The following is a 26,117-nucleotide window of genomic DNA, read 5'->3' as shown; positions in this document are numbered from 1 at the left end:
GGCTTTGTTTCCACAAATGATATTTCATATTTGTAACAGCATCTTTGAAATAAAGACTTACTGTATCTTTTCCATTCCAACAACTACAGTGTCAGTGAGAGTTGCAGACATTTGATAAATTTCCGGAACTGTTGTCCCAGACTATCCAGCTCTGGAAGGAGCCTCTTCATTGCCTTCTCGTAACATTCTGATGTGCCTTGTCGCTCCTACCTCTATGTTATCTTCCACTGTCGCTAGGGGTCACGTCAATTGCATTCCTGTGTATTTAGTTACAGGGAACGCAATTCAGAAAAAAATGCAACAGTACATCCTGGCTGTCACTAGGGTGGGGATATAATATGGCTAGGGTGGAAAACTGGAAATATTAAGCTAAGGAAGTTCACAAACTCATGAGTCCCTTCTAACTTTGCCCCCTGGTGTGAACAAAAAAGGGCTATCCAGTTATCACCAACACCTAGGGGCAGATTTGCTAATCCACGAACGGACCGAAAGCGCCCAAACGCGTTTTTTCGTAATGATCGGTATTTTTGCGACTTTTTTGTCGCCGTTGCGACTTTTTTGTATGTCCCGTGATTTTTTCGCCGGCGTTGCGACTTTATCGTATATTTTACGCAACTTTTTGGTCGCTGTCGCGAAAAAATCGGATTGGTTTTTCCGCCGTTTACAATAAAAAAAAATTGCGACGGCGCCAAAAAAGTCACGCAAAATGCGATAAAGTCGTGACGACGACGAACAAATTGCACAAAATACGGAAAAAACCGCGCCGGCGGATTCATGGATTAGTAAATGTGCCCCCTAGCATGCTTTGAGAAAACTTGCTCAACTATCTGATAAAGAAGAACTACAAAATATTGCTGTGTGGATATTATAGGGCCCATTTACATCCTCAAGTGCAGGTATGGTCCCTGCAATTTCCCTACAGTCAGTTACATGTAAAATCATTTAAGGTACTTTAATGCAAAATATACTCCTTGCACCTCCATATAGTTGCACTTGGTGCCGCTCAGTCTGTAAGAGTCACAAAGGGATATGGAAGGCTCAATGGCTTAACCAAGATTTGCGTTTTTATTATCACCAATTCACACTTCACAACAGTTGCAAATTCCTTTTCCTAAACTGTGCCTCACTGATCTGCTTGTTTCCCTGTCTCTCATATACTGCATTCTACGTTGGACGATAAAAATGGTCCCCAATGCCAATGTTATTAATAGGGGGAAAAGGTTTAAAATATAGGAAGGCTGGTATTTTTTTCCAGGTCTCAACCCTACTTTTTTTCCTGCTTTCCATGCTGAATCAAGCACTGCTGAGCCTACTGACAGAGGGGAACCCTAGAACTAACAACTGATGAGGCAGTAGCACCAGGGTTCCCTTCACCTTCACTAAGGTCCAGTGTCAATAGACGCAGCGCACTTGTGTCTGTAGAATTGGGTGCAGATGTCATATACCAAACAACAGAAATGACGACAGGCACAGCTGGGCATCTGCATTGTGGAAAAAACATGCCCTTGAAATTGCGCTTTCTCTCTGCAATTGTGGTCGTGCATGCACCCTTTTGTCTTTTATGGGCCCCACATTGTATTACCTACATATAAGGGCAAATGCACGTCCACAAGTGCAATGGGCAAAGTGCAAATGTGAGCGCATTTGCCATGTTTTTTCCTACAATTTTCCCCCCCAGAATTCCAGCAGCATTGCAGAGAAAAATTATACAGGAGTGCAAGGAGTGCATTTTTACACAAGTACTTTAATAAAAGTGGTTTTACGCACAACTTACTGTGGGAACTGCAACTGCACTTGTAGAGGTAAATAAGCTCTAAAGTCTTTTTGCATAAAGTCTAGCAGAGCACATATGAATGTACTGTATCCTATGTTCTGAACATATAAACTAATGATCAAACCTTACTTCTGCGCACAGTCCTCTAAACATAGAGTAGTGATACTATTAATAGCATTAGACAAGATAGTAACTGAACGCACAATTAATTTATACTGAGTGATATCATTGCCTTTTATTTCTAACAACCAAACATTTTATACAAAAATCTCTGGTGACCGCTTGGAGGATCTCTCTCTTTCGTGAAACAGGAGTCCACTGCAGCGCCAGTTTTCCCCAACAACCTTTTGAGGCTTCAGAACCTACACTACAAACACTACAGAGATAAATTGCATAACACAGTACAGAGAAGGGTCAGAGAATATTATGGTTGAGGTCTGACTAGAAGTTAACGCAGTAGTTAAGAAGGTGTAGTCAAACACAGGCACAAAGTCAAAAACCAGAAGGCAAGAACCTGTAAATACAGACAATGTGTGTATAATAGCTAGCCAATTTAAAGAGAACAAAGATGCCAAAAGAGAGGTTAGGTGCAGAGGAATGATGTGAGAGCACCAAATTGTTACTATGGCGCCATGACACCTGCAACATACATCAGGAAACATATAGCTGGGAGACTAGCCAGCGTTTGCATACTCACACACAGAACTGGAGACTGGTTCATTGAGAGGTAGGAAGATGCCACATTATGTTTTTATTCCCAATTTAGAGTATTTGTCTTGTCCTGTATTCTTCATTTCAATCACCTTCTCTTTGGCTGCTCCTGTTTCATTTTTTCCTTTCCTTAACCTCCTGTCTATTCTCATCATTTCAATCATTTCTCTTTTATACCCACCCATGGCAGCTTCCTCTCTTCCTCTTTTTCTAAATGTTATTCTGTCTTCCTTTTTCCTTTCTCAGTCCTATTTCTGATTTCCTTTTTTCTTTTTTTTAACTGTTCTCTAAGTTATCATCTGTCTCTTTTTCATTTTGTCTTTTGGTAAACAGCAAATCTTCTTCTAATCTACCACCTATATTTATATATAAGCCCCGATATATACGCTTTTATACCTTGGCAGTGTGCTTATATGTGGCATATGCATACTTTATCTAATAGGGCCCAATTGCAGTGTGCTGCGTTGCAGGGGAACCCCATACTTTACAACTTCCTTGGTCAGGTGGTAAGTATAGGGCTTCCTTTGTCTGTTTCACATTTGGACATGCACAAGATATTAAGAAAGCATGTAAAAATGTAGTGAATTGTGCTACTTGTTTACACTTTGCAGCAGCTTTTATTATAGAAATGCTTCTGCCATAAACTTTTGCATGGAAAATTTTCTTTCCGAAGTATGTAAATAATGTGGAATAATGTAACTGTTCCGTTTGCTGCAGTAGGGATGGACTGGCACTGCGTACATCCTTCATCTCTTGTTTAATCGCAATATCTTTCAGTAGAATTCAGAATGATCAAGCTGTACTGTATGTCTGTTACCTAAATCTATCCCCCCACTGCTGTGCTTTCTAAATGGAAATGCGAAACCCAGCCCCTGCCATGAGTGTGGAATTTTTGCTTGCACGTGATGTATAATGTAATATTGTTTCTGTGGAGTCCAGTGTCAGTTGTACATTAGTCACACTCTCATTTTAGCACCTTGGTGAATACTCAGGCCTGCCCACCGTTACACTTCTATACATATTTTATACAAATCACACTCTTACCTAAATCCAAGCAAATCAACATACCTGGCTTCATAATAAACGTATAAAATCCATCCATTGTGGTCATGCAGACTTATTACTTCAATCATGCCACTAAACCCCCAGGGCATTTGTAAAGTATTAAGGAAAGAAGAGAAAATGATTGCGGCTACTTGTGCCATAAATGTCATCTGTGAAATAATTAGAAAGTTTTCTAACAGTTTATATTATATTATAGTCCTGGTTAGTACTTCGTACTGCACCTCACAGCGCTACATGTCTTTGGAAGTCTTATAGCTTAACAAGACCCCAACTAGAACTAAGAACATTATTTTTCTAACAGAGGTGGCTTGTAAATGCCGTAGCACAATGCAATGACTGTGAAACAAGACTTTCTTTCTGTTTCTGGTCAACATTTTGCATTATTGACTCTGCGGGATCAAGGAAGCAGGCAAGTTGGGCATTTTTTCCCTTGTGACAATCTGTTGCTTAGCAAAGTCTGCTGGGTGTTAAAAATCAGCACTTTATCATTTCCGAAAACAGTCAATATTGTGGATTCATTTCATAAGAAAAAGCCTTTGCACTTGAGAGATTATTCATGTTAAAAGAACAAATTAATCTGACCCCCATGGGGTTTCTCAAGAGGCGTCCCAACAGCTAAACAAATAAATATCAACCTTGAACTGTGGGCTCTGGGAGTTAAGTTGTCTAAGAGACAACTTAAGCTGATGACAAAAAACAGCTCGAACACAAGAAACCCATTAACATAGACATAATCCCATGTACACTCTTAAAGGTATTGCTATATTACAGGCAAAGTGGCAGTAGATACCAACTAAAGTCATTGGGCCTAACTACCAACATATTGCTTATAGAAAGAGTGCAACCACTTTCATCCAGGGTCATCATAAATATACTTACCCCCTTGTCAAACAAAATTGTGCCAGCTATTGCTTATTCAAGGGGCAGAGCTTGCACTCAGTAACACTGGATTTATCATGGGGTGAAGGCAGGCCCTTGTGCTGAGGACTATAAATGAGCAAGTCTTTTAGCCTGATACAGATTCACTGGAAACTTTGCATTTTCAAGAGTGGCAAAAATCTTTGCAAAGCTGCCATAGAATTTTGCCGTCACGACTTTATCGTATTTTGCTCGACTTTTCCGTCGCTGTCGCGATTTTTTCGTATTGAGCGATAGTAAACGGCGGAAAAACCAATCTGATTTTCTCGTGACGGCGACGAAAAAGTTGTGGAAAATATACATAAAAGTCGCAACGGCGACGAAAAAGTCGCAAACATGCCGATCATTACGAAAAAACGCATTCGGACACCTTCGGACCGTTCATAGATTAGTAAATCTCCTCCTAAGGGGCTGATTTACTAACCCACGAATCCGACCCGAATTGGAAAAGTTCCGACTTGAAAACGAACATTTTGCGACTTTTTCGTATGTTTTGCGATTTTTTCGGATTCTTTACGAATTTTTCGTTACCAATACGATTTTTGCGTAAAAACGCGAGTTTTTCGTATCCATTACGAAAGTTGCGTAAAAAGTTGCGCATTTTTCGTAGCGTTAAAACTTACGCGAAAAGTTGCGCATTTTTCGTAGCGTTAAAGCCTAACGCTACGAAAAATGCGCAACTTTTCGCGTAAGTTTTAACGCTACGAAAAATGCGCAACTTTTTACGCAACTTTCGTAATGGATAGGAAAACTCGCGTTTTTACGCAAAAATCGTATTGGTAACGAAAAATTCGTAAAGAATCCGAAAAAATCGCAAAACATACGAAAAAATCGCAAAATACCGATCATTACGAAAAAAACGCAATCGGACTCCATTCGACCCGTTCGTGGGTAAGTAAATCAGCCCCTAAGTGTTGGTTAGGTATTCATTCTGAGGGTATACTTCCCTTTAACTAATTGCAACTGGACTAAAATTGAGAGTTAAGGTAAATCCTTTCTCTTTGTAGATTGTAAGCTCTTTTGGGAAGGGCCCTCTTCACCTCTTGTATCGGTTATTGATTGCTTTATATGTTACTGTGTATGTCCAATGTATGAAACCCACTTATTGTACAGCGCTGCGGAATATGTTGGCGCTTTATAAATAAATGTTAATAATAATAATAAATCAGCAAATTACAGAATTTGATAGTGTCGGCTCTGTCCCTACTAACTCTGTAATGACTGGCTCACACCTCACAGAGCAATTGTACAAGGGTCAGACAGCAGACAGTACATCATTATACTGTACATTGTATGAAGACAACAAAACCTTTTCTTCCACTCTATCAGCATTGCTTTTCAGATTTAAACAGTTTCTGCCCGGATTATTAAAGTGAGCACTGATCAATATACTTGGAGGTGTTTCAGCTCCAGATAACACTCTTCTGGGCACAGAATCGAAAAGGGCCACTTCATAAAGCTTGTTACCAGTGAAATGAATTCCAGCAAAGCGTGGCACTGCCTTAACAACTGTCCCTGGGGTGATTTTTATTTGGTTATGGTTTGCCTCTTGTATCCTTAATTCAGCGTGAACCATAATTCTAGATTAATGTGCTGTGATTGATGGATTACTGGATAACAGGCTTGGAAGGCCGGCATTATCTAGGTGCAAATAAATACCAGATTTTTAATTTAAGAACTGCTAAAGGATTTCCTGCACAGACTTTATTTGCTGATGGTACAATGTGTACTTGCTTGAACCTGCAGCACTAGGAAACAAAGCAGTTTATAGGCATAAGAGCACACTCAGGCTCACTTATTCACTTACACATAATAGAATCCCAGGTTTCTGCGCCCCACCAACTGCCCAAGGAAATGACTGCACATTTTGTAGACCTCAGTTATTAGGAACGACAACAATAAAAACAGAGTGATCATTTATCAAGGAGGTGCACTTTTTAAAACCAGTCCTTGCGGCATTTTATTTTTATTTAAATAAAGAGAATAATAGGGAAATGTAATATAGGTCACTGGCGGAAAAAATGGTCGCAATGGGACAAAAATTGTGCATTTCCACAAATATAAAATACTGCTTGCGAACCCTTTACATATTCTGTGACAGTAGGATAGCAATTGGGAATTTTTTTTGGTTGTGCAAGTGCACAGTGTATCTAAAAAAACTTCTTAATTAAAAAAGTATTTATTTCCCACCAAAATTTGCGCCATTTTCAAGCAAGTCTTAAACATTCACAATGCACAATTAAATTTTGTAATGCAATAAAAGTCTAATGACTTTTATTACATTGCGAAATGCAATTTTTTCCTTCTTATTTGAGTGCAATTTTTTCAGTTTACGAATAGTATTACATTCCCCCATTACAGTTTTGGGTTTTTTTTCAAGTTTGTTTTTTTTCTTAAGTTGAGAAAAATCGGGGTGAAAAAATGCAAGTGTGAAAATTTGTGTAAGAGCTGAAACCTCAAATAGTGGGATTTATTAAAGAAAAAAAAAAAGGCCTGGAAAAAACTCACTGGCAAGTTTCTACTCAGTGGGAAGTTTATTTACCCAGTTAAAACATCTAAGATTTTCAGCTTCAGTTAAATTAATGGAACAATGTGATTCTCACTGGCGTGTGACTTTTTCCTCGACAAAACATGTTTGAGTTTTTCTAAATAAGATAATGTTCAAGGAAAAAAAACACGAAAAGTTGCTTGTATTTTGCGCAGGGGTTTTCCCCCTTTTTTGCCCTAAGGGGGAGATGTCTAAATCTGCACCTTATAGTCTGAGATGCTGTTGTATTCACATGGAGTAGATCAGGGCCGGATTTATAAGTCGGGCGCCCCTAGGCCGCCCCCTGTCCGTCGCCCTCCCCAACCTCCTCCCGCGCGCATGCGCGACTGGCGCGCACACCCCCTCGCGATCGCGCATGCGCTGTCTTTTCAATCGCATACGGAGCAATGGGGGAGAGGTCCCCATTGCTACGTATACGAAAAAAACTTTAATATTTTGGTGCGGCGGGGCGGCATGCCACCCCCCAATTTGTGCCGCCCTAGGCCCGGGCCTTTGTGGCCTTTCCACAAATCCGGGCCTGGAGTAGATGGTGAGATTAGCCTAACTTCTGCATACTTGGGCAGATATTGGCTGCAGTTTTAGCCACTGGTCCTTTTGAAAAACCCCTCTCTGATCAATATCTGATAAGGCCAGGATAAAAATCATGCCTGCAGAAGGCCTTACTGGCTGATGGTTTCATCTTACATTTGTTTATGTTTCATTAATTTATACAGTCCCCAAAGCACCAGCACCTCCTTCTTCTTCAGCCTCTAAATAGTTAAATATTAGATAAAAAATAAATATTAGTTGCAGCTATTATATTCCTGACTTATTGCTTTCTCTGACAGGGCCAGGATAAAGGCTGCCCCTGTTGTGACCTGGGACATACAGTATAACCATTTACCTGTTTAAGGACTGTTATTAGCCATAACTACGCTGCATATCCACAGAGCTGAATCACAGCTAGGAGAGCTGCTCTGTTAAGAGACTAATATAAAGCCACTGAATTTCTAGCCTTAGCCAGCAAATTGTAAGATATGAAGTCAGAGATCACTGCTTTTATATCTCTACCTCTGTAATGACATGCTGGTTCTGAGAAAATGACACACAGTTTCTGAATGAAATCTGCCAAGGTCTGATTCACTGCGTGCACGTCCATGTAAAGGGGTTAAAGCTCCAAGCGTGGAGTTGGCTGACACACTGAGAACACATCAGCAGCCAGTTAGTCATACTGGGGCCCAACTACAAAACACATCATTCTGCTAATTAAAAATTAAAAAGGGGAAAAATAAAAAGAGTATGAAAAAAGTCACATGTTTGATACATGATTTTGATTGTGAACACAGTAAGAGCAATGTAAGTGTGCATATTCATTCTATCTACTATAGTGTTATTTATGACAGTACTTTATTGTTAGGATGAGATTTTGGTTATTAAAAATGTATTATTATATTTTTTTATTATTCTGCATCCAGTCTTCCCCTAAAGTTTTGCAAGGGTGCAGAAGGAAGATCTGCAATTTTGTAAGTTACCCGAAAGCTCTTAAATATTTAGGGATACCCATCATTTATATAATTATATACTAAGACTATATAATGGATTATGGATTATTCATAGACTTTATTACAAATTTTATATTGTGTTTGGAATGCATATATATATACAGTATGTGTCTTTTCAGTAATCACTCACACAGTCATATATTATTTTCTCCAGTTCTGTCACTTTTATATGGAAGGAATATAGTTAATCTGACTCCAGGCCATCCATGTGGAGCCCAGCACGGCTATCTGTGTTATACTGGGTGCTGCAGAATGGGAAGCTATCTGTGTTATACTGGGTGCTGCAGAATGGGAAGCTATCTGTGTTATACTGGGTGCTGCAGAATGGGAAGCTATATGCGTTATACTGGGTGCTGCAGAATGGGAAGCTATCTGTGTTTTACTGGGTGCTGCAGAATGGGAAGCTATCTGTGTTTTACTGGGTGCTGCAGAATGGGAAGCTATCTGTGTTATACTGGGTGCTGCAGAATGGGAAGCTATCTGTGTTATACTGGGTGCTGCAGAATGGGAAGCTATCTGTGTTATACTGGGTGCTGCAGAATGGGAAGCTATCTGTGTTATACTGGGTGCTGCAGAATGGGAAGCTATCTGTGTTATACTGGGTGCTGCAGAATGGGAAGCTATCTGTGTTATACTGGGTGCTGCAGAATGGGAAGCTATCTGTGTTATACTGGGTGCTGCAGAATGGGAAGCTATCTGTGTTATACTGGGTGCTGCAGAATGGGAAGATATCTGTTATACTGGGTGCTGCATAATGGGAAGCTATCTGTGTTATACTGGGTGCTGCAGAATGGGAAGCTATCTGTGTTATACTGGGTGCTGCAGAATGGGAAGCTATCTGTGTTATACTGGGTAGTACAGGATGGGCTGTGCTCTGAATTATACTGAGTACTGCAGGGTGGCCTGTTTCCCCTTCTCACTAACTAGCTTTGCAGTATAAGAGATGGTCTCTTTAGTCACACTTGGATCTCATTCCTACCTTGGGTCACACAAAGAGTCAGCTAATAAGAGCCACATAGTTCCAAGTAGTATTTCCCTGCTAAGTGTTTCCTTCCTATCTCCCTCACATAAAGCTTTATGTCTACTGATGTCTTGTTCTGCTCCTCAGCCTGGTGACACCCGTCTGAATCAGAGTCTCACCTTACCATTCCATTCTCTTGTTCTCAGGCACTTGTTAAGACACATTTTTATTCCTTTTAACAATTTCCTTCCATATTCCCCTAAAGTAAATGAGTAATCATTTCTCATCTCAGCTGAGAGGTTTTTTACACTTATTAATTAATTTGCTGAATAAGCAGTATAAGGAGAATATCATGTTATACAAGTAAAGATGAATGAACAGAAACCCTGTCTTTCTATGGCAGAACTGGTAGACATACCAGTTAATCAAGGATTAATTATATCTTAGTTGGGATCAAGTAAAAGGTACTGTTTTACAATTACAGAAACAAAGGAAATCATTTTCAGAAATTAGAATTATTTGCTTATAATGGAGTCTATGGGAGATGGCCTTTCCCTAATTCTGAACTTTAACACACCCTCTTTAAGAACTTTGATCTATAGCCTGAACAATGCCACCTAACACTTGCTACAATTGTCTGCAGCTCTGTATTCTAGACCTACCTTCATACACAAGGAATACCACCTCTCTAGCAGAACAAGTTCCTGGAGTCTTCACAAGACAATACAATAACAGTTGGGCTCTAGAGGAATGGAAAGTTCTAGTGTATCCCATGGGGATATTATTTTCTTTGCTCAGAGACATTCAGGTTATACATATATTCAGTACAGCCTTGCACTATATCTGAGGCCAGATTTGAAATACATAATTTTAAAAGCTATAAAAAGCTCTTATACAGCCATTTTATATATAAATTAAAAAAAAGTTGGTTCTTGACATATTCGATTCATTAGGTCTGCAGTGGCTGCTGAATTATGACAGGCACAATAATAGGGTTAGCTAATGTATATTATTAGCTAGACCACAATATTGGGCAATTCCTCTTAGATCACATAAATCCATCCTGTAAGCAGTCTACATGTTTTTATTATCATTTCCAAAAACGTGAATCAAACTACTGAAGACGTCTCCACTATTTTCGGGGGGAAAAAAAAAACAATAAATGACAAATAAATGCAGCAAAAAAATTTTATACTCTTTCTACCAGTTTTACAGAATAAAATCTGGTCTAATAGGATTTAATGGTGCCAAAGCAAGCAGGCCCCATCCAACTCAAAATGATTTGTCATTACAATTTTTATATGAATTTGCTAAGCCAGATGTATGTCAACAGGGTTCATATTAATTTCATGGAATATTCCTTTTTAATGAGTTTTGCTGAATTAATTTGAGCAATGTCCTAGATAATTTATTGAATTCCATGTATACATAATTTTGGAGTGACGTTGGCAAAGAGTGTTACTGGTTGAACCAACTGAGACAGAAGAAGGATGATTAAAACTCTATGGGGTGAGTTGGGAAACATAAATCTCATCTCTGACACGAGTGGGTTTAGCATTACATCCCTCCGCAGGAATTCTGCGAAAATGCAGCCCGAGCTTTAACTATTGTTTAAGTCATAATTCTCAGTTTAAATTGTATATTGGAGTCCAAAGAGTCACACTTATAAGGGGTAATTTGTGACCTGTGGTTTATTCCTAGAGCAGTAGTCTCCATGTTTAAAACAATCCCAAACGATTCAGTTTTTCCAAACATTGTATGCCTTATAATCCTGAGATTTGTGAGTGTTCCTTGGTGCCTAATGGTTTATTTATAGCCATGTAGAGAAGATCTTGTATTCTGAGAATTCAACTTTGTGACTATAAAAAAGAATATTCACAAATGAATAAATGTATTTGAGGTCAAATTGTGTGCCATTTATAAAATGCCCCCTGAAGACAACTGTGACCAATAGAGATGAGTGATTTTTTTATCTGATACAGATTAATGATGAAAGTCACGGTTTCACAAGTGGAAAAAAATTTTTGAATCTGCACTAGAACTTCGCCATTTGTTTTCTTTTGCTGGAAGTGAAAATGTAAGAAAAAAAAGTCCATTGACTCCAATGCATTTGATGCAAAAAGAAATTAAGAAATAGAAAGCAGAAAGCAGATAAAATTAACCCATTGACTCCACTGAATTTTCAGAGAAAAAATGCCCATTAACTACAATACATTTGCTGTGAGAAAATATGCCATTGACTCCTATGCATTTGGTTTGACAAAAAAAGTGCAGTGAAATGCCCACTGACTCGAATTTTGGCAAATTATTTCTGTGGTTTCTCTAATTGTTTTGGCAAAATGAAACAGATGATGTTAAACGTAGAAAGAGGTAGGTTAATCAGAGGTGGAAATCAGTTAAGCAGTTACAGCAGATAAGATTCATAATCGGATGCATAATAATAGATTTGATTTTAAGTATACAAACATAGTTCTGCCAATGCGCATATCATGGGTCAGACCACACATAAAGTACAGGGGACACATCTATTAAACATAGTCCATGTTATAAATGTCTTAGAAAATGGCAAATGTTGAGAGAACAGATTTTGATTATGAGGAATGGTTTGACCAACTGGATTAGGGATACATAAAGCAGGTACTGAGGGATTCTCAAGAGATTGAATTGATTGATTGTCTTCTGCTGTGACCAAAGGTAAGCCTGTCATGTTCTGGATTGGTTGATGACACCATACAAGTAATGATGAGGCTTATCTTCAAATCTAGATTTTGATTTTAACCGACCAAGTGTGTGTGATTGTGTCAGGGCTTGCTTATTTGGTGGTAACATGAGACAAAAAATGTGCTTGTCCCTGTCTATATGGATTGCTAGGTGCAAGTCTGTTGTCCCTGCATGCAACTGGCCAGGAGGACTAGGCTGGGCTTCACCATTGTCCATGCTAGCAATAGCAATCAATTCATTCTTGCACTAAACATGCACATTGGCGCTGGATACAAGTTGCAGTGAGTAAGTGCTTTGCAGTTGCGCTTGTGGTTGCAAATGAGCCTTAAAGACTTTGCATGTACATCAGCAGGAGGTCAATAGAAAACACAAAGCATGTTACCTGGTGTTATGTGTTGGAAGGAACTTGACGGCCGTATTTACACAATAAGTCATGCTATTAGAGATAAGAAAACACTGTTTGCAAAAAGAAATAGTATCCTAAGCCAAAAGGTCCAACTGTATCTCCAGACCTGGCTTCATATCCATTTACTTTGCTTGCTTGGTGAAAGCACTTTCCTTCTCTGCTGTGACATGTCCGCTTCCCTTGACTCTTAATGAATCGCTGCAGGTAACATTCTTTATGAAGTACCAGAGGGATAACAAACCCCCTCATTCAACAGAAATTGGCTAGTGTACAGAAGAATGCTATTTTGTTTAAAAGTAAATATCAAAATGTTTTGAACCTGGTCCAGAAGACATTTAACAAGAAGCTTATGGCATATTCCTGATAGACAGATTATGATATACACACCATAGCGTGCATTTACTGTACATAGCTCGACTCTCCAGTGCCAGATTGGTTGAAGTGGAGGCAAAGGACGCAGGGAGATCATTGTAGATTCGGGGGGAGAGGGTTACTAATAGACTGGGACCAGTAATTGAACTAAATATAACTATGGGCAATCAATATCATTTTTATGCACTTTAAGTGGCATTGGGTTTTTTTTTACCGGTAAAACAGCAATAATATTTTTTGTGATGAACATTAGAAGGATTAGACCTATTATATACTTATAGTTGCCATTTTCACAATTATTATTAAACTTACTTATTACTTAGGCACCCTCATATACTAACTTGTGCAAAGTCCATAAAAAAGCCAAACATCGTAATAATGGTAATTTACATTTGCACGCCAGTGTGCAAAGTGCTACTTTCCAACACAATTGCCATGGTTTTTTTTACCCACAATGCAATGCCCCGACCCATATTTCCTGCAATGTTGCAGTTGCAAGAGGGAGTTGCATCTGATGCAATTGCACCCTCTACAAAATGGCAATCATGCAGGCAGGACTTGTGCAATGGAAGCTCTGTGCGTAAAGGGGTTGCCTACCTTAAAATTATATATCTGTTTGTTTGATTAATTAAAAAAAAATTGCAATTGGTCTTCATGTTTTATGTTTTTGTGTTTTTTTATTATTATTTAAAGGAGACATATTGGATAAATGGGAAAAACCCTAATTTTGTAGGCAATTATGAATAATATACGGCGCTGGTTTCACTTTGTGCTAAAAATTAATCCTCTCTTTATTGGAGCTCCCTATAGACCACTTCTCTGTCCAGTGTGAAATGAAGGGTGGGGCGTGTCCTAACGGTCCCTGCCAGAAGCACAGAAGGAGGGGGAGAGCCAATCACAGCCCTGCACTCACACAAGCACAGACAGGCTTCAGTTCCCTATCAGGTCAGCCTAGCGGTTCCTATCCTACAGTGCAGTGTACTGAGGGCCGCTGGCTCCCCAGCTCATCCAGAGAATTCAGCCAGCAGGAAGTGGGACAGATGGGCGGGACTAGTGGGGTTTTGTGGAATTTCTCAATAAATCAGTCTGAAACACAACTTTTTTAAGCACAATCCTTCTATATCTAGAGGAGTATAATTCACTGGTACATTCTTAATTTTTATAGGATATGTCTCCTTTAACATTTCTGTTGTGCAGCTGTCAGACTTGGAATTCTAACAACACTCTGGTTTCTATGTTTTTGCCTACATGGGTCTGTGACCCACAACAACCACATAGCTTTTTTAATTATCTGCCAGACAGCAGGAAAGCTAATAATTTACAAACCATCAAATAATGACAACCACTTTAAAAGTTGGTTCGATTGCATAACACCTGGAAAGTGAACCGCACTAAGCTCCCTTGCACCTCAGTTTGAATAATTTAGCCAATGGGCACATTGGCACTAGGCAAAACATAAATTATACGTTCTTCTGCTGATCTGGTGACTACTTTGAGACTCAAAAAAAAAATGTTAAAGTAGTCAACTGTCCTCTGCCTGCCTTCAGGCAGGTTATGTAGTTCCTGCTGTCTGTAAACTGTGGAGAAGTTGTAACAATTTGTAACATCATTGATTTAGTCCCTCCTCCCCTGCCAGGATTGCAAATTATTCAGAATAAGAACTGTTTTGCAGCTGGATTTCAACATATACAAATAGTTATTTATTCATACTTTTTAAGGAACAGATTACAGTAATACATACATTAGGGGGTTCTGTGTTGTGTGGGGCTCTTTAACAAATTTTGGTTCGGAGTTCCCCTTTAAAATATTGGGCATGGTCTAACACACGACATAATGAGAAATTGTATGTACAAACCCTGCCACAAACCTTACTATATACCTTCTAAAAAGAAGGGGCATTCTAGTTAGGGAGTCAGTTGCTACTTGTTATACGTTGTTGTGCTTATACCTTACACAGGCCATAGTTTTATATCATTTCTCTGCTAAGGCTGCATATAAAGGCATGTGGGACTTTTTCAGTGGTCATGTGGGACCCTAGAGCCCCAGATCTTTCTATGCTATTCTTTCTGAAACCCAACTGCTGATTTGATATAGTTAACCACTACTGTCTGTGATACATTCAGAGCATCAATGATGCTTTCTAATGTCATTGGTTAGAAAAGTCAGTAGGATCTCATATAAGGCAATATTATTGTATATTATCATGGCAGAGAAAGCACTATGCCATAATAGATACACATACTGTATGTACAATAAATGTAAATATGGATATAAACAGGTCTGTTCTTCTAAAAATTACCGATGCCAATATATTATACATAATGGGAAAGTATATACTACTGAAAAAGTGCATTTTATGCATTGATTTTCAACTGTAGCTGAGTCCAAGTTTCCAGTAGCTTAGATGCAAACCAGTAACCCCTAAACCGTTTTTTCCTTTTAACACTTTGACTCTTTATAAGACAATTACAGACATATAGGAAGAAGCAGGGCATTTAGATAATTATAGAAAAATATTTATTTAACTAATATCCCAATGCATTTCGACCCCCAATATAGGGGGGTCTTAGTCAGGACACTGCCTTTTTTGTACTTCTGATGAAGACCCCCACTTTATTGTGGGTTAAAGTGCATTAGATTAATATTTAAATAAATATTTTTGCTATAGTAATCTAAGTGCACTGCTTCTTCCTAAATGTCTTTATAAAAGCAGGACTTGCCATGATGCAGTGACTTGAGCCAACCCTTATGACTTAATGAAGTACAAGTTATCCTTTATCAGCTTGTGCACTGGCCCTTCAGTACATAACCGTTTGATTTCTACTCTGCATATATGAGCAATCATGCCATAAATTGCATTGTCATATTGCTTGAAAAGAAATACCTTTTACTTAAAGGACACTTATCTATATTTATAAGGTAACACATTGAATACCTCTTTGCTGAAACAGACACAAGCTCAAATAATGTGTTTCCTAGTGATACCAAGTATCCATAATAAACACATTAGACCGCAAGCCAAATAAATCATGGAACTGCTGCCATGCCGGGTGACAATTCATTTTCAGCTGGCTAAAGAGATTCTAAGCTGACAGGGCAGATAAGTGGCGCAGAAAAATCTAGGAAAATCCAGGTAGCCTAACCACTCCGGAACATAGATCCTATTCACACTGTCAGTAACATGAGAGCTACTCGCAAGAGCTGGGATTAGAAGGACATTTTTGGCTGTACCTGACTGCGTGCAAACAAAAATTGGAAAGGATCATTTGGCAATGTGTCATTTTGTGTTATGGAAACTAAATAACACAAAACGAAAGTGTAAGGTATTTTTATACTTATTATATAGAAATATATGTAAAGGTAGTAAATGAGACACTGATAGCCTAAGTTGTTGGCCAATAGCATGGCCTTTGCATGAAATTCCTCTGTGGCAGCACAAAACCTCCTGGGCATCCATTTCTGTTATTCTTTAAATGCTGTAGTTATCACTGATTCTGTGTTAAGGCGGTAAATGGGCAGGTGCAGCCAAATCAATCTGACATAGCTCACCTCTAGGTGGGCTTATTGGGGTTGATTTGCCTCTAGTTGACTCAAAAAACTCAAAAATAATTTTAGTTTTATATTTTTTCCTCAAGGTACCCCACTTGTGTCTGTCTCTTAAATGTATATAGGTTTCAAATTCTCACACTCAGTACCCATGTAGTGATGGTTTGTCCTAGGTAGATAATAGCCAAATATATCATATTACAAGGATTTGCCATATCATGTATTTATAGTTCTAAATTTTACCTTTTGATTTTTGATTTAAATGGCCTACTGTGCAATGGCTAAAAGTATTCCAGGGTTCTCACATTATATGAGCCTCATTATGTGATTGATCATTGTGTCTGGCTTGAGTCTGCATGTTCCTGTTATAACAAGTGTTACTTCTACAGGCTGTCATATTGTGTGTTTAAATGTTGTGTAATGTAATGCCCTATTATGAGCCAAGGCATGTCCCTTGCAGCATGTAGCATGTTCTATATACTGAAACCCCTAATATACCTATCACTGTAATCTGTTCCTTCCAAATGTATAAATAAATACCATTACTAGACTACAGATTCCTTATAGTTATACAATACAATACATTTTTAACTTGCTTGCCATACAATAATTGCAAGCTGAACACCCAAATGCATGCAGATTAGTGTACACTTCCCGAACTGTTTTCCATGCCCACCATAATTCATTCCTTTTAGCTTAGAACTTGTTGTATAGATGGGAACTTTTAGAAAATAAAAAGAGGCTGTGGGATATGGCACGCTACTCCATCTTCACACCCATTCTTATTAAATTATCTATATTAATGTCATTCCCAGGCACAATGACGAGCCTGCCTCACAAAATCAAATCATTCCTGTCACCCTGGAGACACTCCAGCCACTGCAAATATGTGGAATCAGGCAATTGTATAGCTCTGAAAGTCCTCCTTGTTGAATGTAAGACCAATTGCCTCCCAACAATAAGAAGTCTTATTGGAGCAAACATTTTGTTTTGTAGAAAACAAACTAAGTAAGAAAAATGGCACCTTTCATTTCTGTAAAATAAATACTGTAGATAAAGAGCAATATATACCTATATATATATATATATATAGACTCCATTTTAATTAAATAATTACAATTACAAAAACAGTACCTCGTACTTGAGTGATGGCTAGACTACTGCTGTAGGTGCAATGGTAGCGTGAAACAAGGGAATGGGAGGGCTATGATTCCAAGGAATAATATTGGAGGCAATGCCATAGTGGTTATCGCTAAGTATTAAGAGTAGAGGGAACTAATTACAAAAGGTTCCATTTTGCATTAGGAGGCCATACGGTGCATATTGCAAGTATTGATAATGATGTTAACTATTTTTCAACCAAGAAGCTGAATTGTGAAAGAATGACCATACCTTTTGTAGTACAGGTATGGGGTTCCTTATCAGGGAACCCATTATCCAGAAATTATCCAAATTAAGGGAATTTAAAATTGCAAATTCAAGGTATTCAGGTTTTTTAATGGTTTTATCGCATCACTTTTTTTATTTAGCTTTTTTTTAAAAAAAAATCTGAGGTTATTCAAAGTAGGGAAAATATGAAAATGACACAAATATGAATGTTGATGAATAAGCCTCCACATATAAGCAGCCCGGGCTCTAGGTCCATTTGAGAGCAAACAGTCAGCACCGACCAACTCAAACAACAATAATGGATGCGCTGATGACCTTAAAGAAAGGTTATGTATGAAAAGCTCCTTGGCAGCATGTTGTTACCCAGCACCCAGTAGAGTTAGGTGTGCCATAGCAACACGTCCTACAGCTTTCAATAAGAATGTTTAATAATGTGATGCTTCAGTGCAATGTTAATACAGGTGCAAAGAGTTGAGTTGAAAAGGAGCAAATTGTTCTCTTATCAATGAACCTGCCAGCTTCAGTCTTCATGCTTCCAAGCCAACTGGTAGCACAGAAGCAAAGCAGCTGCCGGATACTGACTGAGAGTTACATGAGCGTAACTTTCTCTGTGATTGGTACAGAAATTGTCTGCTCTCCCAACCCGGGCGCAGAAAGGCCCTCAAGGACTGATATCTGGGAATCTGAATAACAGCCACCGATCTAAAACATCCTTTAAAGGACTATCAAAGGTTAATATAAATCAAAAGTAAGTCTAAAGGCATTCTTTTTAAGTACTTACTGCATATCTAAATTCCCAGATCCCTGCTTGCTTCTCTGAGATATGGTGCTGGCAGCCTACAGCAGCGTGAAGACTCCAGTGACATCACTGAAATTTCTCTCCCCTTCCTGTAGGCTGCCAGCGGCAGCCTTCCTATTCTCTGAGCATGTGTGTAACTTGATCCTGTCTGCTGTTCTGAGCTACACATGCCCACCAGCCAATCAGAAGCGGGTATGGCAGAGGGGGGGGAGGGAATGAAACACATGTGCAGTATGAAGCAAGGAGGGAAAGGAAGGGAGAATACCTGCCGATGCTAGAAAATGTGAAGTAAGTGTGACTGAGTAAATATTTGATTAGGTGAGCCAAAAGTGTGGCGTTTTTACTAAACAATAGGAGGACTATTGGGCAGTATGCTTTTTAAATTTTGACTTGCATTCTCCTTTAAAAGGACTGGGAAAAGGATTTTTATGAGTAAATTGCAACTCTCCAACCTCCTTGCAGAAACAGCACACAACACAATGAAATTACAAAAATATATGTGCCCCCCCCCCCCCATAGATATAAAAATAACCTCCTGTCTTCATTTCAGTAAAACTGGTCATGTTGTACCCCAAATAAACAAGATAAATACCAGTCTAAGTAGGCTGTGCCACATGATTTGTGAAGAATAACATTTTTTCTGAAAGCCATTAACCAAATCTTCCAAAGAAATTTAGGGGTTAGTGATGAGCGAATGTTTTCACCAGGCACCAGTTTGCATCGAACTTCCACATTTCGCCACCAAAAAAAAGTCAAATTGGGCACGGTCACATCAAAATAGGCGTGGTCGCGGCAAAATGGGTGTGGTCACGGCATAAAAAGATGCACGCAACATAAAAAGACGCAGACGTCAAATGTGTTTTGCAGATTTTTCACCGTTTTGCGAATTTTCCTGTTGTTTCACACATTTTTTTGGCAAAGTGAAATGGGACAGATTCGCTCATCACTAATAGGGGTCATTTCCTGAGACCATGAACATGAAGTGGCTGCACTTGGGGCAGGGTCTTTGTACCTTGTGATACACAAGTTAGGGCATACCTACATGCATAGGCCCCTCATGAATACAACATATTCCACAGTGCTGAACAGTAAAAGGGTATATATATATATATATATATATACTACATAATATGCCCCTGCTCATTACAGCTTATAATGTAAAAAGAAGAAGGAGGAATGAGACACAAACTTTTGTCTGCAATGTGATTTTGGGGGAATTTTTAAAATCAACCACAATTGAATGTTTATTGTAGTTTATTGTTTTTACACATAGAATGACACATTCTTTCATTTGATGAGAGCTTTGTTTCCCTAACCATGGCTACATACTACCGCCACCAGTGCCAACCTGCATAGTCCCCTTGCTCGGATGTTGTAGTTGTCTGTGTTTGCTTTATCTTTCTCAAACATCAAGGGACAAAGGAAAAATAAATGGACTGTGATCCACACTAGTTCTCTTTTATTGTTCTATTTGTTTGTTTTATTGTCCATCTCATAGGTCGGCTGAGGTGAAAGCCCTAAAGCAGCAATTACATTTATGGATCATTTCCTCTATTTTTGCAGCAATCCAGTGCCATTAGCATAGCAATTAGTTAGATCATTTAGGCATTGGTTTGGAGATAAACCATACTGTCCCAGAGTTCCCAGAGGTATTTGTAGCATGGAGTTGAAATTGAATTTAGTGTTTTGATTTTATTATTTTTTGCTTCCCATTCATTTGTTCAGCCTGCTGTTTGCTGAGCCCGGCTGCTGTCTTTATATCACTGGGATTTTTGCTGGTGCCGACTGTCATTTTCTGTTGGATCAGATGCACAGACTTCCATCTACTTTGAATAAAAGAAACATTACCCATATGACCCAATATAATACATTGGGCCAGATTCAATTCAGTGAGAAAAAAAGTTTATCACATGAAGGATGAGATTCAATTTGAGATTCAATTCAATTCAGAAAAAAACTGAACTGAATTAGGAGAAAAGGTTTTTCTCCCATATTGAATCTCATCCATAAATATTTACATGACAAACCATGCAATTACTTTTTCTTACTGAATTTATTCTGGCCCATAGCTTTATTGGCAAAGTTGGACACATGGGGGCTGATTTACTTACCCACGAACGGGTCGAATGGAGTCCGATTGCGTTTTTTTCGTAATGATCGGTACTTTGCGATTTTTTCGTATGTTTTGCGATTTTTTCGGATTCTTTACGAATTTTTCGGATCCAATACGATTTTTGCGTAAAAACGCGAGTTTTCCTATCCATTACGAAAGTTGCGTAAAAAGTTGCGCATTTTGCGTAGCGTTAAAACTTACGCGAAAAGTTGCGCATTTTTCGCGTAAGTTTTAACGCTACGCAAAATGCGCAACTTTTTACGCAACTTTCGTAATGGATACGAAAAACTCGCGTTTTTACGCAAAAATCGTATTGGATCCGAAAAATTCGTACAGAATCCGAAAAAATCGCAAAACATACGAAAAAGTCGCAAAATATTCGTTTTCAAGTCGGAACTTTTCCAATTCGGGTCGGATTCGTGGGTTAGTAAATCAGCCCCATGGTATATGTTCTAATAGACTACATATAATATGAAGAAAGAACTAATGACAATTGGATACAGTAGGGAAGTGCATTCTCCATAAAAGTATTGTGGTGGTCAAGAGACCCATGTGCGGGTGTGGACTGGGATTCAAAATAGGCCCTGGCATTCCAAGTTCACAGAGGCCCAAACAGGCCCCCGCTAGCCTGTGCCAGTGACTGCCAATGGCATCTTACAGCAGCCCCTCTGGCATTTGTCAGAACCCCCAGATTGCCAGTCCGGGCCTGCCCATGTGCCATTAGTAGTGAATCAAATGGGTTAAATGCCCTGTCCTGCCAGTTACTATTTGCACGTCCCATACTGTATTTGTTATGAAAACTAATTATCATTAACTAATTATATTGAATTCTTGTATTTTTTTGTAAACGTAACTGTTGACAAGATGTCAGGTCTTTGAGCTATAACCTAACTCTGCGTGAGATGTGTGTAGTCATGCACAAAAGCTATGAGAAACCTACATCTGATTCCAAAAGATGAATTGTTAGTCAGCAAGATGTTAGATATGAAGTAGCAGGCAACCACCTGCATAAAGGGTAAAATGTTTGACAGATGAATAGACTGAGTGATAGACAACTCCACGGAAGCCTACAGTAGATTGATTTACATTTTCAGCACCTCCTGTTGAAAACTGATGTGTCCTCAGGGAGATTTGCCGTCAGTCCCAATGGGCGTGTGGGAAACAGGACACTAATACCCAAATCTCCCACAAAGGATGTCTACATGTTTAAGGGAAAAGCAGAGTCAAACTTTTGTGAGGAAATACATTTCAGTGTAAACATTTGTTGGCCCTGGCTGACCTGCCTCGGAGATTAGGTTCTTGCTACTCAAGTCAGCCTGGGAGGAAGTGTTTTCACCAATGTGGCCTGGGGGCCTTCTTAGGGAGAATGAACCAGAGAGCTCTTAGAGCAGGTAAAATAAGAGGTAGGTCTAGATCAGCTTCTACAAGTCAAAGAATGGGTTTGACCTCCCACCTTTGTAGATGACAAAGCTTTTGTCATGTAAGTTTGAGGCCCACAATAATAATAAACTGAGTGTTCTTCCTTCAGTACTTTGTTCTCCAAGAATGATCAACACAAACAGAAATGCTGTGACAGCCCGTGTTTCACTCACCTATCCTCATACATTTGGTGTTGCCACCCACAGTGGGAACAATATATCAAAGACAAAATATTATCTTCACAAATCAGATCCCCTTCCTTCCCTGTGAGAAAAAAATCGTAAGCAAGGTACTTCCATATGATACTTATGTTACCTTGAGCCGCGTGTTTGTGATGGAGGCAGATGGAAAATGAGAAACGTACAAAGACTTACAAAGGAAACATGAAACCGCCCATTGTAATGTTACTTTATGTTTCTAAAATCCATACAATCTCATGAATCTTTTTACCGCAAAATAATAAAAACTATGAATAAATGAACAAATTACATTATTTATAGATCTTTCAATTTTTCTCCTATGCCATTTATATTCAGCATATTGTGTTTTTATTTTACTTCAGTGTGGGTACTTGACTATACACTTGGCTTGCACTATTGGGTGGGGAGGAGGGACTTTTCACGCTGGGGGCCCTCAGAAGATTTTTTGCGAGGGACATGGTACGATCAAGTTATGCTACTGTTCAGGGGAATCTCGGGACTCATTGTTGCCCTAAAGCAACCAAGTCCCCTTGTCCCCTCATGCTGAGTTTTTCACATCGGAGCAGATCGAAGGAGCAATCGCAAGTGCAGAGAGCTTAATACCACTTTCTGTGCTAGAAGTGCCAAAATTCTGATTTGACTTATTATAAATTATAAAATAAATAATAATAAAAAAAAGTGTTATCATTATTATTAGTATTATTACTACTGCTAATTATAATAATAGTTACATAGGGTTGAAAAAAGACCAGAGTCCATCAAGTTCAACCCATCCAAGTAAACCCAGCACACACAACCTATACTGACCAATCTATACACTCACATACATAAACTATATATACAACCACTAATACTAACTGTAGATATTAGTATCACAATAGCCTTGGATATTCTGATTGTTCAAGAACTCATCCAGGCCCCTCTTAAAGGCATTAACAGAATCTGCCATTACCACACCACTAGGAAGGGCATTCCCCATCCTCACTGCCCTCACCATGAAAAACCACCTACGTTGCTTCAAATGGAAGCTCCGTTCCTCTAATCTAAAGGGGTGACCTCTGGTGCGTTGATTGTTTTTATGGGAAAAAAGAACATTCCCCATCTGCCTATAATCCCCTCTAATGTACTTGTACAGAGTAATCATGTCCCCTCGCAAGTGCCTCTTTTCCAGAGAAAACAACCTCAACCTCGACAGTCTAACCTCATAGTTTAAATCTTCCATCCCCTTTACCAGTTTAGTTGCACGTCTCTGCACTCTCTCCAGCTCATTAATATCCTTCTTAAGGACTGGAGCCCAAAACTGCACTGCATACTCAAGGTGAGGCCTTACCAGGGACCTATAAAGGGGCAAAATTATGTTCTCATCCCTTGAGTCAATGCCCTTTTTATACAAGACAGCACTTTATTTGCTTTAGTAGCCACAGAATGACACTGCCTGGAATTAGACAACTTGTTATCAACAAAAATCCCTAGATCCTTCTCCATTAAGGATACCCCCAACACACTACCATTCAGTAGATAGTTCGCGTTTATATTATTTCTACCAAAATGCATAACTTTGCACTTGTCCACATTGAACCTCATTTTCCGGTTTGCTGCCCAGTTTTCCAATTTTGTCAAATCACTCTGCAAAGTGGCAGCATCCTGCATGGAACTTATAGTTTTGCACAGTTAAAGGTAAGTAAAGACTTATATAAATACATTTGGGAAACTGTCAAGTAATATACTATTTACCATATTGCCTTACTAGTGCATAACCCATCTGTATAACTTTAAATGTGCATGAAAGTTGCATGAAACAATAACTCATCCTGTTATTTGCAGTTGCCTCATGCTTGGCAGTATTGAGTGAATCTGTCCTGTTTCGATTCGCCGAAAAGTTTGCGAAATGCAGCTACCGCACAACTTTTTTGATGCATGCAACTTTTTCTGATGTGACTGCAAATTTTTTTTATGTGACCATGACTTATTTGGCACAACTGAGACTTTGTCATGACCACAACTTTTTCCTCACTTGGCAATTTTTTTTTAAAAAGTCCCCAATGGCGAAATGCAGAATTTCTCAGCGAATCCATGCCTGGTGAAAAAATTCTCTCATCACTATTTGGCACTTCCAAGACTGGGTGAGGAGCATTTAGCGGTGGTTGAGAAGCCAATGTATGTAACTCAAACTGGTTGGAAGCTTTGTCAGCTGCCAAATGATAAATGATTAAAATGATAAATAAGGCACTTGTGTATTGCTTTTAGGAATACATCAACAAGAGGAGTAAAAGAGCCTATATCTATCTGAAATACTAAGTAAAAATAAGAATTTTACACTTTTATTAATACAGGAGGAACTGACACCGAAACAGAGTTAAACACCAACCCCCATATGTAATAAAAGGCACTAAGTTTGCCCAGGAGCAGTAACCCATAGCAACCATTAAGATGTTTGTTTTTAAACAGGTGACCTTTAAATGCTGCCTGCTGATTGGTTGCTATGGGTTAATGCTCCTGGGGAAACCTAGTTCCTTATATTACATAACCCCATAATGCAATTATAATTCATAGCTGATATCACTGAAAATATACATTATAGTTGAGTGTGTCCCAATGCTACACTACAGCTTATAGCTAAGTAATCTTAAATGATGCTCACAACTAGTACACAGATCATAGATCACAATGAATACATGACAAAAGGTATTACTGCTCCCACTGTCATCTACACCTTGTGTCCCCAAACTCCATTAGTGTGCAGGCACCACACAGTATCATTGGAATCATTATGAGTGAAAGGCTGCTGTCCAAGGTGCTAGACACTAGGGGCATATTTATAAAGCTCTGTAGAAAATCAGTTCAGAAATAAATATTTTCTCTTATACTTATTACATAGCCCCTTTGCAGTGCAAATGTCGGACCAGTTCTCAGCTTTAGCAGCAGCTGTAAAGTTGAAAGTAAATGTTAGAGTAAAAAGCCATGCAAATCTAGTAATTATGTGTACAATTCAGCATACTGGAATCAGTTTCACTATCTACACCAGTTTCTTTACAAGTTTACTAAACTTGCATGGCTTTGTGTCCATATACTTCAGTAGATTTAGCCAAGTCCATTGAAGTGTATAACTTTGCTATAACTTCAGCGTATTTACATATGGAATTTACTCCTTGGTTTAAATGCTTTATATGTACATGTGATTCATTTTATTGTAGAGTTTTTTGGCATAAATATTCCCTTTCAAATCTCTAAGCAATAACCCCCCTACCAAAAATGTAATATGATAAAAGCAATACCTCCTCCATATGCAGCCTCTGGAGGAGGTACATAAATAGGAGTAAAATATTTTCAGATGAACCCACTCAGTATCACCACACACTAAACTCTTTTCCTAAACCTTTGTAATTAAGAATGTAGGGCCTCAATATAATATATGTAAATGTACCTACTGGCCCTGATATGACCTTAAACTTGCAGAATAGTTTTGGCCCTAGTATTTCTCAAAGTGCAGACGCACTGATCGTGATAGCTGCCACCACTACTGCTAGGACAAAGCATCTCCTAGAACTAAGTCACAACTACTGCTACTTGTAAACCGGCTACTGTGTGTAGTGATTGGCGTGAGTGGGATTCACCTCTTGCTGAGCATGGGGCA

This window comes from Xenopus tropicalis, chromosome 7 (assembly GCF_000004195.4).
Source record: "Xenopus tropicalis strain Nigerian chromosome 7, UCB_Xtro_10.0, whole genome shotgun sequence".
NCBI lineage: Eukaryota > Metazoa > Chordata > Amphibia > Anura > Pipidae > Xenopus > Xenopus tropicalis.
Note: the sequence above shows the minus strand (reverse complement) of the source record.